A 16,920-nucleotide genomic window follows, 5' to 3' on the forward strand; every position below is an offset into this window, starting at 1 on the left:
GTTGTAGAACCTGGCCTCCGCGCTGGGTTTGCTTTGCTGTCGGGCGTGGGGAAGCGACGCAGTTCTTGACTGGCTTTTTCAGTCGGGTTAGGAGACGGCTTGCCCTCCCGGGCTGGGACGAGGCTCTTCTGTGAGTGGAGGTCCCTGCGGGGCCTGGGGCGCTCGTGTGGCCTGAAGGTTCTGGAATCGCGCTCAGGCAGGTCTTGTGCGTAAAGAGAAGAAACTCCAGCGGTGGAGCCGAGCAGGCCTGGCCTGGGCTGGGCGCGCTCACCGAGCCCGGCGATGGCACGAGGGAGGCGCGGGTGGCGCGGGGGAGGCGTAGGGTGCTGCGGGGGTGGCGCGGGGGAGGCGCGGGTGCCGTGGGAGTGGCGCGGGTGGCGCGGGGGAGGCGTAGGGTGCTGCCGGGGTGGCGCGGGGGTGCCACGGGGGAGGCGCGGGTGCCGCGGGAGCCTTCCTGGGGCTGACCTGGGCTTCGTGAGGGCCCCGGCTCGGCCGCTGCTAGGGACGTGCTCCCCAGCCCCCTCAATCCCAGACCTGCCTTCCCACACACACACCTTCACACACACAACAGACTCACACCCGCCAGGCACGCTCGTAGAGACCACACATCGCACGGCACAGACACACACCTGCCCTCTACCCCACACACATACACACAGGAACACACACTCCTGCCCACCCCCCCACACACACCCCACACACCCCTGGACTGCCCCTGCATACACAAATGCACACCCCTCCCCCCCACACACACATATGAACATACCCAGCCCTGTACACATACACACACACACCCACCACACACACATATATGAACATACCCAGCCCTGCACATACACACATACACACACACACCACACACACACACATATGAACATACCCAGCCCTGCACATACACACACACCCGCCCACCACACACACACATATGAACATACCTAGCCCTGCACATTCACACACACACACACACCACACACACACACACATGAACATACCCAGCCCTGCACATATACACACACCCGCCCACCACACACACACACCACACATCCACCCAGCACCCACATTCATGTGACTGCACCACACACAGACTCACACAGACCCACATATACCCATCGCACACACTCCCACGTACCACATACCACAGACACACATCACACACCCATCACCATCCACACACAGAGCATGACGCCACAGCCCACATACACATTGGATATAGAGCACAGGCCTGAAGGACCCAGACCTGCTTTCTGAAACTCTCTGTCACTTTACAAAGTTGAGGAGAATTCGACTCCTGACCTGGTCCCTGTGAGGCATCCACCTGACAACCACTTTATTTCTTTTCCGGGGCAGAGAGGCAGGAGACGGTCAGAATTTCCTAAGTGTCACATCACAAAATGTCTGCTAAGGAAGGGGAAGTTTTCCTTAACCACCCGAAACTCCTCTAAGAAAAGGGAAAGACCCTCTGGCATAGATATCAGAGACTGGGATTTAGTCCCAGCCCAACCGGGTATCAGTTATGTGCCCTGGGTGAACTTTATTCCTCTAAACTTAAGCTTCTTCCACTGCAAAATGGGAATGAAAACTGCAGACTCCTCAGATGAAGTGACAGAGTTGCAGTAAAGTGCTTTGTAAGCTGAAGAGACACCGATACAAGGTAGGATTACGGGTAATTCATGCAGGGTATATGCCCTCCTGCCTGAGGCGGGACGCCTTCTGGAGGTGGGGGGCGTGTCCTCTCCTCCCTTGTCTCCACCCCCTCCCTGACAGGGTGGGGGCATCCCACGAAGCAATGGAGCGGGAGGACGCTGCTTCCAGGGCGAGGCTCAGTGGAGGCGCACAGCAAGTGAGCTGGCGCTGCAGCTCCAGATCTGACAGAAAGCGGTTATTGCCGACAACTGCCCTTCTGTGGGCTGTCCCGGGCAGGAAGGATGTAGCCCTGTTGGGGAAGAGTTAGAGAGCTGCAGCATCAGCCATTCCCACCCCACCCTGCCCAGGGCTAACACCAGCATTTTGCAGAAAGCACTAGAAGGAAATCTGTACTGAAAGAGAGCTGCCCTGAACACGGTCACAGGTCCTCTGGGCAATCTCAGGGCTGGGGGTCCTGCGCAAGAAGGAGACCAGCCCCTCTGACCGTTCTAAAAACATATGATGAGGGGAATGTATGTGGCCCAAGCAGTTGAGCACCTCTTTCCCACATGGGAGGTCCTGGGTTCGGTCCTCGGTCCCTCCTAAAAAAAAGAAAACAAAACAGCAAGCAAACAAACCAACTCAGGGTAGCTGATGTGGCTCAGTGATTGGGCGCTGGCTTCCCATATCGGATCCGGGGTTCAATTGCCAGTCCTGGTACCTAAAAAAAAAAATGTGGTGAGCTCTTTAAGCCTCCTGAAAGATGAAGAACTTCGCCATTCTCAAAATTCACAAAAGGCTATACCAGCCAGGGTGGGCACGGGTAGGCAGCTCCACTACTTTGTGTCTCTCTCACCTAACAGTCACCGAACAGTCCTAAAGACAGCAGGCTGGCCAGGCTGACAGCAGGCTCACTCTAGTTTTCTGCCCTATTGGGGTTCTGTCCTCATTGTCATGGTCCAAAATGGCCCATTGTTGTGTCTGCATTCCAGACAGCAAGATATTGTGAGGCAATCCACCATCTCTGTCACAAAGGACAAAGAAAGTAGCCTTCCTACTGTCATTCTCTGCCACTGCCCTCTCCCCCTCTTCCGTCCCCTTTCCCTCTGCGCTGCAGGCTGAGCCTGCTGGCTCCTTTGCTTTGGCCTCTGGCTGGGTTAAACCACGGACGGGCACAGTGGGATTCTGGGGTGTGGGAGGAGAGAGCACTGGGGATATTTCTTGCCGGCTCCCACTCACTTCACTCCCGTGTCTCGTGCAGAGCTGCGTGACTGCCGTGACTGCAGCTCCTTCAGGCGATGACTCCTCTGTGGCTCCACCTCCCAAAAAGTCTGGAACACGAATTCCTTTCGTAATTCCCTCAGGCCAAGAGGTGATAGAGGGCCTCCTGCTGTTGCTAGTCTCTGGGAGCCTCTCCATTCCCAGCTTTGTCAGTTCTCCTTCATGGAAGCCATCCAGCCCGATTGACTTCCCTGCACGGACTTTAATGGATACAGTCCTTAAGGGAAAACGACGTACAAACACACCTGGCCCAGATGGAATGTTCTGGAGTCTAAGTCCTGGAGTTTGGATCTTCAGCCCTGCTCCCTCCTCTGCCCTTGAAGAATTCTGCCTTCTCTTACCACATTTCTTTGTAAATGTGCTCTCACTCCAGCCTTGGTCCAGGTACACAGTTGGAATTTAACACCTTCCATCAAATGAAAATGGTTGTGTCTGTGCTTGAGTGAATTGTCTGAGAGTGGAGGGCCCCTGGGGGACGAGGCTGCTGTTTGGAGCATCAGTCAAAAGCTCAAGGACCACAGAGCCTCCTGTCAATATCCCACCTCACGCAGGAATCAGATGGGCAGTGTTCCTGACAGACAGCCAGTCAATTTCTGCTTGCATACTTCCTGGGGTAGTTTAGTATTTTTTATGAATTCCAAAAATAGATATTGGATTGTGTTTGTAAACTGGTCCGTTGCTCTGGGAATATTAGATTGTATTAGATTCAGAGGTTTCACTTTCACTTGATTGAATTATGATTAGGGCTTTGATTTGGCCACGGTCAGTAGGACGTTGAGTCTCCTTGGTGGGGAGGGGACTCACAGAGAACACAACATGGCAGAGGAGAGAGTTTGAGTTTTGATGCCGGAGCCCAGGGAAGTAAACCCACAGGAGAAGAACACAGAGGAGAGAACCTGGTTTCGACACTGGAGCCACAGGGAGAGAGGAGGCATTCGCCAGATAGTTTACAGTTGACCTTGTGAAGGCAACAGAGCCTCTGAGCCTGGCAGGACATAAGCCCTGGGAAGAGACAGAGCCCGATGCCAGCCTGCAGCTGAGATCAGAAGATGCTGGGTCCACGGAGCCTTGAGAGGCAGAAGGAAGGCTGAGCCCTCGCAGATGTCGCCCGCCATCTTGCTCAACACGTGGCAACAGACTTGGGTGAGAAACTACCTCTTACGGTACTTGAGTTGGACCCTTTAGGGCCTTGTGACTCTAAGTTTCTACCCCAAATAAATGCCCTTTTATAAAAGCCAACAGAGTCCTGGTACTTTGCATCAGCTCCCTTTTGGCTGACTAGTGCACTTCCAGGGATGGGAGCTCAGTACTTTGTGAAGCAGTTCCTTCTATTGTAAATGCTTGCTCTAATGATCCATCTCCTTACAATTTCTACTCCCAGGACACAGTTGTGACCCTCACACAAGTCTGCTCCTTCTGTGTCCTCCCTGAGTCTGCTTTCCTCCCGGTCATCTCATGTGTAACTCTCCCTCCATGTGGCTGTCAGAACTGCCCTCCTACCAGCATCCACATCTCTCATCTGGATGAAGATGTCCATCTATAAAGCTCCTACTAATCTTTCAGATATTGACTGCGGAGCTGTCTCTGGGGAGCTTCCCCAGCCACCCTTTCCCAGTGCTTGTCCCCACACGGTTAGATAATTCTCTCATCACCATCTGCACCCCACTAGAGAACTCATTACATGGTATCCGCTGTGTAATTGCTTTTCTGTCCTTAAATATAAAAGCCTTGAACATTTCATGTCCTCAGTACCAAATACAAGGCCTTGTGTAATACACTGGCAATGTCAACTAGGACTATCACCTCCCTTTTTCTGGTTTCCATATCTTTGTTAATGGAGCCAAAGATGGAATTGCTAACCAGTCTGTGATCAGCGTGGTATGAGGGAAAAGGTACTGCCTTGCATGGTAAGTCACGAGTCTGGTCTTGGCCTCTGGCTGTGGCTCAACGGCCTGGCGGCTGTTCACCTCTTCGTGTGGCTCTGTTTCCTCTCCTGGCAGTGGGGACGAGGACGGTCCTCCTGGGGGCGGGATCACATTTGTGCACAAACCACACTCGTATCCGGTTGCTGCAGTCTGGTGCCGGGGAGGGGTCTTCCCACCCCGCTCCACGCAGAGAACCTCAGCCCTGCCTCTGCTCCAGGAACAGCGTCCGGCGCGCTGGCGCTCAGCGGCCTTCGCTGGATGAACGCGTTTCCCCCTGCTGCCCACTCAGCCTGACCAGCCTGGGACCCCGGGTTCTGGTGAGCAGCAGCACGCTCTGTCCCGCGGTCCCCACACCCCCCGCTGCCCTCTTTGGGGTGACCTCGGGGCTCCGGGCTGTTGGAAGCGGCTGGGGGTGTTCCTCCCTTCACCTGGGTGGGCCTCAGAATCCCCAGCCCCACAGCCACTAGCACAGCTGTCACCCTCCACACCTGTCTGCACAAGAAGGACTGGCCCTCCAGCTCCAGGTTCCAGAACAGCAGCCTGCTGCTCTCTTGAGGCAGGACGGAGGGGCTGGCCGGGCTGGGGGACACGGAGATGTGGCTCGGCGTGAACACCGAGCTCTTGGGAGGGCTGGCTGCTAACTGCCAGGCGCTGCCGTCGTGTGTGCCCAGGAGGTGCCCAGCAGCCTCCTGCACAGCGGCCACATCCAGGCTGTCCGCGCGCAGCGCCCAGCACAGGTTCCGTTCAAACATGGGCAGCCCGTCCACTGGGGACAGCCAGTTACCGGGCAGTACAGGTAGGCCCTGGGTGTGGCCACAAAGCAGGTGTGGAAGTCGCCTGGCTGGCAGAAGGCCTGCCCCACCCCATGGGAGGACCACCCCTACCACCAACGCCGTTGGGACAGAACCCTTCCTGGCTCAGGCTGCAGCAGAGACACCAGGTGGGTGTTGGGGCCTTGGCTGGGACTTTGGCAGAGAAGTTGCCTGTTTTTTAATTGGGTTGTTTGTCTTTTTTGTTGTTGAGTTGTTAGAGTTCTTTACATATTCTGCATGTTAAACCCTTATCAGATATGTGATCTCCAAATATTTTCTCCCATTCTGAAGGTTGTCATTTCTCTTTCATAATAATGCCCTTTGATGCACAAAAGTTTTAAATTTTGATGGGAAATGGATGTGACTCAGCCAGTTGGGCTCCTGTCAACCATATAAGAGGTCCAGGGTTCGATGCCCAGGGCCTCCTTTTGAGGGTAAGCTGGCCCACACGGAGTGCCCGCCCATGCGGGAATGCGGCCCCGCGCAGGAGAGCCGCCCTTTGTGGGAATGCCGCCTCGCTGCAGGAAAGCTGCCCCGCGCAGGAGTACCAGCCGATGCGGAGAGCTGGCACAGCAAGATGACACAACAAGAGACACAGAAGAGAGAAAATAAGAATATGTAGCAGAACAGGGGAGCTGAGGTGGCGCAAAAGAGTAATTGCCTCCTACTCCAGAAGGTCCTAGGATTGGTTCCTGGAACTGCCTAATGAGAATACAAGCAGACAGGAGAACACACAGCAAATGGACACAGAGAGCAGACAATGGGGGGGACTGTAGGGGGGAGGGGGGAATGCAGGGGGGGGAATAAACCTAATGAATCTCTAAAAAAAAGTTTTAAATTTTGATGAGGTCCAATTCATCTATTTTATCTTCTGTTTTCATGCTTTTGAAATCACATCTAAGAATCCATTGCCAAAGCCAAGGTCACAAAGATTTTTGCCTAAGTTTTCTTTGAAGAATTTTATGGTTTGTACTCTTATATTTAGATCCTTTATCCATTTTGAGTTAATTTTTGTATATGGTGTGAGGTAGGGGTCCATCTTCATTTCTTTGCATTTGGAGATCTGGTTTTCCCAGCCACCATTTGTTATTCTTTCCCCATTGAATGTATTTGGATTCTTGTTGAAAATCAATTGGCCATAGACATGCAGGTTCATTTCTGAACCCTAATTCTATTCCACTGGTCTATGTGTCTATCTTTACACCAGTACCACACTGTTTTGACTATTGTAGCTTTGTAGTAAGTTTTGAAATCAAAAGTGTGAGATCTTCAACTTTATTCTTTTTCAAGATTGTTTTAACTACTTGGGGTCCCTTTCCATTCTATTTGAAGTGGAGGATCGGCATTTCCATTTTTGCAAAAAAAGGTTGCAGGAGTTTTGATAGGAATTGCATCGAATCTATAGATCACTTTGGGTAGTACTGACATCTTAACATTAAGTTTTTCAAGTCATGAACACAGGACGTCATGCTATTTATTTAGGTCTTCCTTAATTTCTTTCAGCAGGGTTTAAAATTTTCAGAGAACACATCTCCCAACCTCCTTGGTTAAATTTGTTCCTAGATATTTGATTCTTTTTGATGCTATTGTGAATGGAATCATTTTCTCCATCTCCTCTTCAGATTATTCGTCGTCAGTGTGTAGAAACACAGCTCCTCCTGGGTGGGCTCAGAACTTCAATTTTAGTCTCTCCAGGGTAGGGAGACTGCCAGAACCACCTGCTTATCTATTTAGCCTCCCAGCAGTCACTTTCTGCCTAGTTTTCCAACTTTTCTTCAGTGGAAAAGTTGATACATAATGTCAGACTTCCTTCTCAGAGGAACCCTTTTCTCTACTACTTACAGCTTTGGTAGCAATGAACTCCAGTTTTACTAATAATTTTCCTAGCTAAATGACACTTCCTCAAGGCCTACACCAGTATTTTCTGCCTGGCTGCTTTACCCAGTTCTGTGATTTGGCCAATGTGCCTAGGGGAAAATGTAGTAGCAAATGCCAGTATCTCCTCAATGGTTTTTTTTCCCCTTCCTGAACTCCAATCCCTAGTCCTTCAGTCATGGCCTGAGAGCCCTCTCTTCATATGGTGGTCTAGAATGTGCCTCCAATAGAAAATAGGATGATTTTAATTGCTCACCTCATTCTTTGCTTGCTTTCAGGAAGCACAGTCCTGTGCAACCTCTTGTCTGTAATATATTTTGTCCAGGTTTCTAGTTATTTATATCAAGAGGGTAAGTCTGTTCTATCATGGTGGAAACAGAATTCTGCTTGGTCACTCATTTGAACTGAGGTTTATTTTTATCAAAGTTCATCATGCTTTTATTCTGAAAATGTCAATTAGGTCTACAATACTTATGAAAGAGAGCATTCTCTTTTCACTCCTGCAGAGGCACCCACCTTCAGTGGATTTTCAGGTCAACATTAGTTACGGCTGAGTTCTGAAGTATACCCTAGTTATTTCTATTTTGCCCATTTAAAAATTTCCTTGGAGTTAATAATTTTTTTCTTCACTCATTTACCATATTTTATATATACATAGCACTTTTCATCCCCAGATCTCTGCTGTGAGTTTGTATCTCTGATTAAGGCTTTTGTAAATTTGTCTTGGGGTGATCTTGTTGCTCTGCAGCCTTACTGTGCAGCTGCTACCTTGAAATCTCTCCTCGTCTTCATTCTGGGCACTCTCATTGCCATTCTCTTATATTTTCCCGGACCCCATATCTTCCTCTTTCTTGGTATACTTCCTTATGTTTTGAGAGTACATCCTCAAATAGTTTCCTAGAAAGAATTCCTGGGAGGTACGTTTAAAAAAAAAACAAAAAAACGTCCATGTGTGCAAATATCTCTAGTAACTATGTCTAACCTCACACTTGAGTAATTTTTTGCCTGGGTATCCAATTCCACACTGGAAAACTTTTCCTCTTTGAATTAAAAAAATATATAATTACATTCACAATGTTGTGTTTTGATCACCACCATCCATTACCAAAACTTTTCTATCACTCCAAACAGTAACTCTTTATTCATTAATCCCCTTTGAATTTTGAAGGCATTCTTACATTGCATGCTAGATTTCAGTGATTTAATTAAGAAGTCTCATGTCCTTTTGATTCTTAATTTTTTGGGTATGTTTCTATTTTTAAATTTTTTCCTAGAAGTTTCTTTTGATTCCTGGAACTCTGTAGTATCACATTCATGTGCTACGTGTGTATCGTTTTTCATTCCTTTCACAGGGCACTTCATGAGTCCTTTCAATCTGGAAATGCATGCCCATCAGTTTTGGGAAAGTGGTTTCATAAATTATCTAAAAAACATTTTTCCCTAATCTGTTTTTCTATTACTTCTTTCTGGAATTCTTATTGTCAAATATTGGACCTTTGGATTGGTCTCCTAATTTTCTCACCTTTCCTCTCCTTTTCTTTCCTCCTCCTCCTCCTGCTCATTCTCTCTCTCGTGCTATTTCTGGAAGATTTCTATAGCATTATATTCCTTTCATGGAATTTTCATTTCTGTTCTTTTTATTTTTTATTTCAGAGGATCTTTTGTGTCCTGTGCTGTTCCGTTCTAAATTTTTAACAGCCTGCTCCTATTTCATATATACAAATCTTCTTTTACCTTCCCGAAGATATTAGTGGCCCATTTTTGAGTTCTCTTCTATCTACACAGCTTTTGTCTTTTCCAAGTTGCTTTCTAGGTATGTTTGTTTTGGCTTCCATCTTTCATGCTAGATGATTTCTCATAGTTTCTGGAAATCCTTGACTGTTCATATTCAGTGAGGCACTCTAATATTTATTGGAAGGCCTGTGTACATGAGTAGAGTTTGCCAATTGGTGGGCTTCACTGGAGGGTGATTGTGTAGGGTCCCCCAAATGTTAATACCTTTAAGTACTTTTTAGGGGGCAGGGCTGTCAGTTCCCCCAGAGAGCAATCTACTAGTCTCCTCCTTGGAATGTGGGGTTGTAGTCATCAGCCCATTCTCAGCATCCTGAGCGAGGAGGACGGGTGGGCCCTATGGCATGGGGTCTCAGTGTTGACGACATAGTCTTTTTTATTTAGTTGTTGCAAAAGAAAAAATTTTTTAAGTAAACTTTATTTCAACTTAAAAAAAAAACAAAACAAATAGACAAAAGGCATCTTAACAACTTATAGAAGCATTATCTTAAATTCTGTCCAGGCACATTTATCTTATTTAATCCTAAAAACAAACTCAATTGTTTCTCCAGTGTTCAGAAAGATATATGAATGAGCACAGATTGGTTAAATGACATGAACAGAGTCTCCTTGTTCATGAAGAAAATGAAAAAAAATGCTTGATCTTATTCACATCGCATAAACTAAATCTGACTTTAGCATTGATACAGTAATTTCTTTGCCTTTTCTACAAAAATATTGCAACATTGCTGTTAACTATAGTCTGTAAGTTCCATGGGTTGTCTTTTTCCCATGTTTCACCGTATTAACACCTTGTAATAGAGGAACACTCCTGCATATATATTATTAACCATAAACCTCATCTATCACTAAAATCACGATGCTGTACAATCCCTAGATTGTCTTCCAGTTATAATGATATAGTCTTGGACCGTGTGCTCTCCCGGCACCAAGAGGGGGCCGGGGCGCCGTGAGGGCGGCACGGGGGGCCCGGGCGGCTGCGCGGGGGAGACCGCTGCGGGCTGCGGTGCGGGGCTGCGGTGCGGGGCTGCGGTGCGGGGCTGCGGTGCCGGGCTGCGGTGCGGGGCTGCGGTGCGGGGCTGCGGTGCGGGGCTGCGGTGCGGGGCTGCGGTGCCGGGCTGCGGTGCCGGGCTGCGGTGCGGGGCTGCGGTGCGGGGCTGCGGTGTGGGGCTGCGGTGTGGGGCTGCGGTGCGGGGCTGCGGTGCGGGGCTGCGCGGGGGAGACCGCTGCGGGCTGCGGTGCGGGGCTGCGGTGCGGGGCTGCGGTGCCGGGCTGCGGTGCGGGGCTGCGGTGCCGGGCTGCGGTGCGGGGCTGCGCGGGGGAGACCGCTGCGGGCTGCGGTGCGGGGCTGCGGTGCGGGGCTGCGGTGCGGGGCTGCGGTGCCGGGCTGCGGTGCCGGGCTGCGGTGCGGGGCTGCGCGGGGGAGACCGCTGCGGGCTGCGGTGCGGGGCTGCGGTGCCGGGCTGCGGTGCGGGGCTGCGGTGCCGGGCTGCGGTGCGGGGCTGCGCGGGGGAGACCGCTGCGGGCTGCGGTGCGGGGCTGTGGTGCGGGGCTGCGGTGCGGGGCTGCGGTGCGGGGCTGCGGTGCCGGGCTGCGGTGCGGGGCTGCGCGGGGGAGACCGCTGCGGGCTGCGGTGCGGGGCTGCGGTGCGGGGCTGCGCGGGGGAGACCGCTGCGGGCTGCGGTGCGGGGCTGTGGTGCGGGGCTGCGGTGCGGGGCTGCGGTGCGGGGCTGCGGTGCGGGGCTGCGGTGCCGGGCTGCGGTGCGGGGCTGCGCGGGGGAGACCGCTGCGGGCTGCGGTGCGGGGCTGCGGTGCGGGGCTGCGCGGGGGAGACCGCTGCGGGCTGCGGTGCGGGGCTGTGGTGCGGGGCTGCGGTGCGGGGCTGCGGTGCGGGGCTGCGGTGCCGGGCTGCGGTGCGGGGCTGCGCGGGGGAGACCGCTGCGGGCTGCGGTGCGGGGCTGTGGTGCGGGGCTGCGGTGCGGGGCTGCGGTGCGGGGCTGCGGTGCGGGGCTGCGGTGCCGGGCTGCGGTGCGGGGCTGCGGTGCCGGGCTGCGGTGCGGGGCTGCGCGGGGGAGACCGCTGCGGGCTGCGGTGCGGGGCTGCGGTGCGGGGCTGCGGTGCGGGGCTGCGGTGCAGGGCTGCGCGGGGGAGACCGCTGCGGGCTGCGGTGCGGGGCTGCGGTGCGGGGCTGCGGTGCGGGGCTGCGGTGCGGGGCTGCGCGGGGGAGACCGCTGCGGGCTGCGGTGCGGGGCTGTGGTGCGGGGCTGCGGTGCGGGGCTGCGGTGCGGGGCTGCGGTGCCGGGCTGCGGTGCCGGGCTGCGGTGCGGGGCTGCGCGGGGGAGACCGCTGCGGGCTGCGGTGCGGGGCTGCGGTGCCGGGCTGCGGTGCGGGGCTGCGGTGCGGGGCTGCGGTGCGGGGCTGCGGTGCCGGGCTGCGGTGCCGGGCTGCGGTGCCGGGCTGCGGTGCGGGGCTGCGCGGGGGAGACCGCTGCGGGCTGCGGTGCGGGGCTGCGGTGCGGGGCTGCGGTGCGGGGCTGCGGTGCGGGGCTGCGGTGCCGGGCGGTTGGCGGCTGGCACTGGGGGCGTGGCCAGTGCTTGCAAAACAGAACACACAAAAAAATACGGATATGGGAAACCAACATCCTTCGATCAGGAGGCTTCAGGAAATCCAAAAGGAAGTAAAAAGTATAGAACAGCAAGTAATTGGCTTCAGTGGCGTGTTCAATGACAAGAATTACAAGAAACTGGAGAGGATTCTAACGGAACAGCTTTTCGAAATAGCCTCTGTAGACACTGAAGGGAAAGGAGACATCCAGCAAGCCCGAAAGAGGGCAGCACGGGAGACAGAAGGTCTTCTCAAAGAGTTGGAGCAGAATGCAAAACACCCGCAACGAGTGGAAATACAGAACATTTTTAAGGAAGCCCAGTTCCTCGTGGAAGAGAAGATAGTGCCTTTCTATAGCGGAGGCAACTGTGTGACTGATGAATTCGAGGAAGACATCCAGGATGTCATTCTCAGGCTGACACACGTGAAAACCGGAGGCAAGGTCTCCCTGCGGAAAGCGAGGTATCACACTCTAACCAAAATCTGTGCAGTGCAGGAGATCATAGAAGACTGCCTGAAGAAGCAGCCTTCCCTGCCGCTTTCCGAAGATGCCCACCCTTCAGTCTCCAAAATTAACTCTGTGATGTGTGACGTGAACAAGGCGAGAGGCACTCTGATCGCACTTCTGATGGAAGTGAACAACGACAACGAGACTTGCAGGCCCTTGTCGTGTGTGCTCTCAGGCCTGATGGCTGATCTGGATGCTTTAGATGTGTGCGGGCGTACAGAAATCAGGAATTATCGAAGGGAGGTGGTAGAAGAGATCAACAAAGTATTGAAGTGTTTGGATTTAGAGGAGGAAGCAGACACTACGTATGCGTTTGACCTGGGACAGAATCATTCCATTTTAAAAATTGAAAAGGTCCTCAAGAGAATGAGAGAAATAAAAAATGAACTTCTTCAGGCACAGAATCCATCTGAATTGTACCTGAGCTGCAAAACAGAGCTGCAGGGTCTGATTGGACAGTTGGATGAGGTCAGTCTCGAGAAGAACCCCTGCATCCGGGAAGCCAGGAGAAGAGCGGTCATTGAGGTGCAGACCCTCATAACTTACATCGACCTGAAGGAAGCCCTGGGGAAGACAGGCGTGGGTCTGCGAGGAGCACCCGTCCCATAAGGCAGTCTGGAGTGTCCTCGGGAACTTGTCAGAGATCCAAGAGGCGGTTCTCTCGTTTGGGGGAAATCGGACTGATAAGAACTACATCCGGCTGGAAGAGCTGCTCACCCAGCAGCTGCTGGCCCTGGACGCCGTCGACCCGCAGGGGGAGGAGAAGTGCAAGGCTGCCAGGAAGCAGGCAGCGAAGCTCACCCAGAACATTCTCAGCTCTCTCAACATGAAATCCCACGAGCGGGAGTACTGAAATGCCCCACGCCTCACGCCTGCCATCCCTTGTTTTGCACTTTGTACATATTTCTTTGTATTTGTAGAGAGCTTTCAGTTCACTGAGCCTAAATACAATTTATACATACCTATTTCAACCTCGGGATTTATGATTTAAGCAAATTATATTCAGTATCTTTGCTGCTTTTGATGTTGCGAAACCAACATTACAGCACATTACCTTTTCCGTCTGGGTCCTTATCTGTATGTGGTATGGTTTTGTTTGTTGATTGGTTTTGGTTTTGGCATGTTTTTCTCCTATTATCAAAATACGAAATAGAGGCAGCTTTTGTAATTAATTTTTAAATGGCTTTGTCCAAGCATTTAAATGCAGATATTTCACAATCTCAAAAAATAGATATAAACTTACACAATACTAGAAAAATTATAAGAAAAGGGGACATTTTTCAATAGGTAGGAGTAAGGTCCAAGCACAAAGCAGCAAAATGAAGTATATTAGTATGCTGAGTAAAGCAAAGGATCGGTTTCATTTAGAAATCCTGATTTGGGCATACCAAGTTTAATAGGGTGGGGGTTTTTGTTTGTTTATGTGTTCATTGGATGGTTTTGACTGAAGTTCTGTTCTTTTGTAAATGTGTTTCATTTGAAAATGTGTCTGTTTCATTCCCGCCCCTCCCCCCCCATACTCTGCATTCAGAGGGGGGATATCTTATTTTTGTGTATGACATAAAATTATGAAAAGTAAAAAAAGAAAAAAAAAGATAGTCTTTATTTAGCCTCTTGTGTCCCCTGACCCCTGTGCCTTGTGCCCCTGTGAGTAAACCTCCAGAGCTTTGCTAAGATAGAGAAGGGATACTCTCAGACTGAGTGGGGTGGGGAAGGAAATGTAGGGGTACTGACTTTTTTGAGACTTTCAGCCAATATCCCCATTTGTAGCCCTACCCTATACAGTGGTATCATTAGTTAGGGTAACAGCTTAACATCTAAGCCAGTGTAACAAAGAAAACGAAACATACAGTAACTTAAAGAAAACAGAAGTTTCTTTCATGTTCTTACATGAGACAATCCCATGGCGAGCAGGCAGGTTGGTGGGAGTCTTTGCCCCACATGGTCATTCGGGACCCCAAGTTCCTTCCCTCTTGTTGCTCTGCTGTCGCTTAGGACGTGGTCTTTATCTGCGTGGTCAAAGCAGGGTCAAGGGTACCTCTGTGTTCCAGTTCTCAAAAGGATAGTGTGCATAGCAGAGCAGACACACAGTGTTTTACTACCTGGACCCAGAGATGATGCATGTTACCTCCACACCTATTTTATACCTGATCACTTAGTCATGTGGTCATAGCTGGATGCAAGGGAGGCTGGAGATGAAGTATCCAGCTGAGCCATGATGTACCAAAACACAATTCCATTCCTCCAAAAGGAGAATGGATTTGGCACCTCTACTACAAGCCCCTTGGTGCCTCCAATTCCTGACCATTTCCAGGTTCTGCTACATGAATGTTAGATTCTTGGCCACCTCCTCCCCCAAGCAAGGACTTTGTGTTCTTTTCTTGTCTGTTACCACATACTTGTCTCTTTTCCAGTTTCCAAATTTTGTTGACATAATTTCTCTGCTGTTGTCTCATCCCCCATTCCCTTGTCCTTGCGAGCTTATGGCCTTTATTACATTAACGGCGTTTAGCGAAGGAGTGGAAATGAACTTATGGCTTCAAAAGCTGCTGTTTTCCAGAAGCTATAAATTATATCTTCAAAAATTTTATTACACTTTTTAAAAATGTATTTATTTTATTTACTTATTTCTCCCCACCCCCTCACTGTTTGTCTTTGCTGTGTCTGTTTGTCTTCCCTGTTTCCTTAGGAGGCACCAGGAACCCAACTCAGGGCCACTGATGTGGGAGGAGGCACCTAATCACTTGAACCACCTCTGTTCCTGCTTTGCTGTGTCTCAACAAATGTGGCACAATTTTTAACTGCTGTGTAGTGGCATGTTTCTGCCATCTTGGCATTCATCTGCCAAATATTTTATTCTGTTATTTTCCTGTTTGTTTGTTTTTCCCCATGGGTTTTAAAAACAGATTCTGTGTTCCTCTTGGATTATTTCCTATCTGTGAATGAGATGAGTTCTTCCTAAACTAGATCTCTGTAAGAAGTTCACTGGGGAGGAGAACAGGGCGATATTCCAGGATAGTGGGAATCCTTCCTATGGCACAGGGGCGTATGTCTGAGTTATTTTAACCTCTACTTTTTCTAAGCCAACTGAGCGTGGCAGATGCAGGGCTGCTTCCAATACACAGTCTCTCTCCTCCATCCTGCCTCGCTGACAGAAGGCTTTATCAAATAGGGTTTGTGTATATGGTTTCTCATTGAGCTCCCCCAACTATGCTTCTCTTTAGTATAAAGAAATCTTCAGAAGGTTCTTCTCTATCTACACTTTTACCTTCTTTTTCATTACCTTAGAAGGAAAGAGTTCTATACCAGCAATGAACCATCCAAAAATGACATTTTTAAAAGTTCCATTTATAATAGAATTGAAAAGAATAAAATATTTAGGAATAAATTTCACAAAAGCAGTGCAAAACTTGTACCCTGACAACTACAAAGTTCTATTGGAAGAAATTAAGAAAGACTTAAATAAATGGCAACACACCTCATGTTCATGAATCAGAAGATTTAATACTGTTAAGATGGTAATAGTCTCTCTAAATTCATCTATAGATGCAATGCAATCCCTATCAAAATCCCAGCTGAGTTGGGTTGTTGTTGTTTTTTTTTTCAGAAATTGACAAATTTAGGGACTCAGAATAGCCTATAGCCTAAATAATCTTGAAGTAGAAGTACAAAGGTGGAGGACACACACTTCCTGATTTATTTCAGAACTTACTATAAAGCTCCAATAATTAAGACTATGTAGTGCTGACATAAGGATAGATATAATAACCAACAGAATAGAATTAAGAGTCCAGAAACAAACCCTTACATTTACATTTATGGCCACTTAATTTTCATTAAGTGAAAGCTTAATATTAAAAAAAATAATAAAATAAAAATTTTGTATCTTCCAGAATGCGTCTATGCTGGAAGCATGAAAGCTCTTTACTGAATGAATGGATGACATGAAAGTATGGAGATCAATGTGTAGGATGAAAGGGAACTAACATTTCTTGGGTACCAGCTATGTCCCCAAGATTATGGAAGAGCGTCTTGGAATTTGGTTGACTTTGGGGATAGAGATGAAGCAGAAATGTGCAGGGCTGGCCTCCAGGAGAGCAGGCTGCTGTGTGGCACTGGCGGCCTGCTCCCCCGGGAGTGGGGGGCAGGGACTGAGCCCCTAGCGATGAGTGCTGTTCGGTCCTGAGGTGAGAAGGCCGCACAGAGCCCCCTAGCCTTCTCCGCACCTGGGGGATGATATGTTCACTCTCACCCTTTGGGAGATGCCTTGAGAGAAGCAACTGAGAAAAGGCAGGAGGGGCCTACCAGCAGCGGAGAGGACGCCCAGGCCTGGGCGGACCGGTGGCGGGAGGAGCGGCTGGAGGGCCCCAGGAGGGCCTGTGGCAGAGCCCGGGGTCCCAGCCGGGCGGCTTTCCTGCAGGCTGCAGCACGGCCTGGAGTTCAGAGTCCTGAAGGAGTGGCTCCTTGCTCATGCCAGGTCCAGGCGGCCTGCAGCGCAGAA

At 50.5% G+C, this 16,920-nt stretch overlaps 1 long non-coding RNA gene and 1 pseudogene across 1 annotated transcript; one reads left to right on the forward strand and one right to left on the reverse strand.

Annotated features, from left to right (window-relative positions):
* Positions 1-1,101: 1,101 nt before the first annotated feature.
* On the reverse strand, positions 1,102-2,507 carry LOC131279034 (uncharacterized). Its single transcript, XR_009186378.2, has 3 exons — positions 2,429-2,507; positions 2,262-2,344; positions 1,102-1,933 (listed from the first exon to the last, which is right to left on the reverse strand). It is a non-coding gene; the product is annotated as an uncharacterized lncRNA (long non-coding RNA).
* Positions 2,508-11,927: 9,420 nt separating this feature from the next.
* Positions 11,928-13,289, forward strand: LOC139439131 (BAG family molecular chaperone regulator 5-like; annotated as a pseudogene).
* The last annotated feature ends 3,631 nt before the right edge of the window (positions 13,290-16,920 follow it).

The sequence above is a fragment of the Dasypus novemcinctus genome, chromosome 6 (assembly GCF_030445035.2).
Source record: "Dasypus novemcinctus isolate mDasNov1 chromosome 6, mDasNov1.1.hap2, whole genome shotgun sequence".
NCBI classification, from domain to species: domain Eukaryota; kingdom Metazoa; phylum Chordata; class Mammalia; order Cingulata; family Dasypodidae; genus Dasypus; species Dasypus novemcinctus.